Below are 2,528 nucleotides of genomic sequence, written 5' to 3' on the forward strand. Positions count from 1 at the left end.
AGATGCTAGAATATGAGGAAAGGCTTGCTAGGCTAGGAATGTTTACAAGAATACGAGGAAAGACTTGCTAGGCTAGGCATGTTTACACTGGAGAAAAGGAGATTAAGAGGGGACATGATTATCATTTCCAAATATATAAGGAGACAATACACAGAGCTAGCAGGGAATTTGTTATTAGTAAGATCAACACAAAGGACATGCGGACACCCACTTAGTTTATAGTAGAGGAGATTTCGTATAGCACAATAGGAAGTGATCAAGCCCGGTGGACGGGTGAAAGGTGTCTTCCCTTCAACCTCGTTTCCATCTCCGGCTGTCCTGAATCACGGATACATCTCTCTGCATCTGCCTGCGCTCTGTGCATGTGCCTGTCAGCCCAGCGGCACCTCCGTCTGTTCCACCGATCGAGTGTGGCCGCAGCATCGCCGGACGGTTCCCTTCAACCTTGTTTTCATCTCCAGCTGCCCTGTACCACGGACATCTCTCTGCATCTGCCTGCGCTTTGTGCATGTGCCTGTTAGCCCAACGGCACCTCCGCTTATTCCACAGATCCAGTGTGTAGCATCGCCTGACGGACATCTCCAGTGTGACCCCTGGCCGTTTGGAGACACAGACATTTTTCCGGTAACAGTCAGCGCCTGATCCACATGCTGGTCGTTCGGAGACACGGACATTTTCCCGCAATAGTCAGTACCTGACCAACAAGCTGGTCATCTCAGCAGCACCTCCATCTGCATCACAGATTAATCTCAAGTGCAACTTGTCAGATGGACATTCCGTTTACCTCCATACACGCAACACGGTAATATTGGTTTCACAGTGAAACCATATTTTCAAGATTTTTCAGCATCAGCATTAATATAATATTATCAGTGTTATTATAACATCAATACCGCACATGCTGACGTCATTATCTATTCCTCTGCATGTGATCTAAGTTTATAGTGTGATTACAGTTACTTTATTGCATAATCATTGATCTTGACCTCTTGACTGTCATTCAATTTATTGTCTTCATGCATCAGTAGTTTCTAGGGACACTGCATGTGCATTTGATCCCTCTTTTTTTCTATTTTCTTTTCATTGCTTAACAAGTGAGAGATCCCTTTTTTGAATACATTGTATTACTACGAAAATCAGCCTGATTCTGTGCCGTTGATACAGTTTTTTTTCCCCTCCCCTTTTCTCTTCACCACTTAACCAATCGATACTTTCTTTATACTTCTGTATTTATTATTCAGAACAGCATTTCTACAAAGATTAGCTTGATCAGCATCACCTTTGGCATGAATTCCCCCTTCCTTCCATAAGTGATAGATTATATATTACATATATTTTGTTATATATTTGTTTAATCTATCTCATAGGATCTTCATTACTGTGTATTAATTTCTTCTTTTCTTATTTTCATGGACTCTCACCATTGATTCAGGGGTTTACCCCTGTCTAACATTGGCAGCAGATCCATTTTAGTTCTTTACATTGGCTTTATACTGTCACCCTTTTTCTATAATATTCGTGAACTCTCATCAGTGATTCCAAAGCCTCAGAGCACCGCTTATATTCTCTCTACTATCATACCACACTGGAAATGCTTGAATCTGTTCGATCTTGGAAGCTAATCAGTGTCGGGCTGGGTCAGTACTCAAGTGGGAGACCGCTGAGGAAGACTCAGTGTAGTAGAGTAAAAATTGGATCCACATGCTTAGTGTCAAACACTGACAGCAGATTCACCCTGTTATCTTTTTTCACCCTACTCTCTCGCTATTTTTAGCTATATAATCAGAATACTCAACACCAACAGCAGGTTTATCCTGCTACTTTTTTCTCTATTTCTTTGCTATTAATGGCCACTTAACTTATATATCCGGTCTATAACCACAATTATTACTTAGGCTAATAGTTTATCACTACCTTGCACAGGCGCATGATACCAGTATTTTACAATCTTGCACGAAATTAAGATCCAACCGTGAATTATTGTAATTTATTTAGGCAAATTCCACAATCATCACTTAGTCCATTAGGTCGTTACAACCCTACACCGGCGCAGGATAGAGACCCATCCGTGAATTATTGTACTTTATCTAGGTAAATTCCTAAACAAACATTCTTGATTTAACCTAGACAGCCGCAAATCATTATCTAATATTTATATTAAGCACATTGTTATCTTACTACTGAGTATTTTATATGATATCAATAAAAGTTGATTTTATTATAAATCTATCTTCAACATTCTTATACTGTCTTAAGTCAAGAGTGCACCCACATAAGAGTCTTCTTTTCTCCTGTATATGGTTTCTGTTTCAATACTGACTCAGGGTGCACCGCCAAATTGAATATGGATTAGAAAGCACGGCATTCTTCAGTCCTATTCTAATATTATATTTTGAATTTTGAATATTTACTGTGCGGTATCCCCAAAACTATCCGATTATCCAGAGCTATTGCAATTACTTAAAAACCTGTCTGTCACATACTTACCTATATATATATTTTTCTAAACACTCATATGTTTACATGTG

At 39.5% G+C, this 2,528-nt stretch overlaps 1 pseudogene; it reads left to right on the forward strand.

The window, feature by feature from the left end:
* The first annotated feature begins 1,567 nt into the window (after nucleotides 1–1,567).
* On the forward strand, nucleotides 1,568–1,686 carry LOC134952050 (5S ribosomal RNA; annotated as a pseudogene).
* Nucleotides 1,687–2,528: the final 842 nt, after the last annotated feature.

The sequence above is a fragment of the Pseudophryne corroboree genome, chromosome 1 (assembly GCF_028390025.1).
Source record: "Pseudophryne corroboree isolate aPseCor3 chromosome 1, aPseCor3.hap2, whole genome shotgun sequence".
Classification (NCBI taxonomy): domain Eukaryota; kingdom Metazoa; phylum Chordata; class Amphibia; order Anura; family Myobatrachidae; genus Pseudophryne; species Pseudophryne corroboree.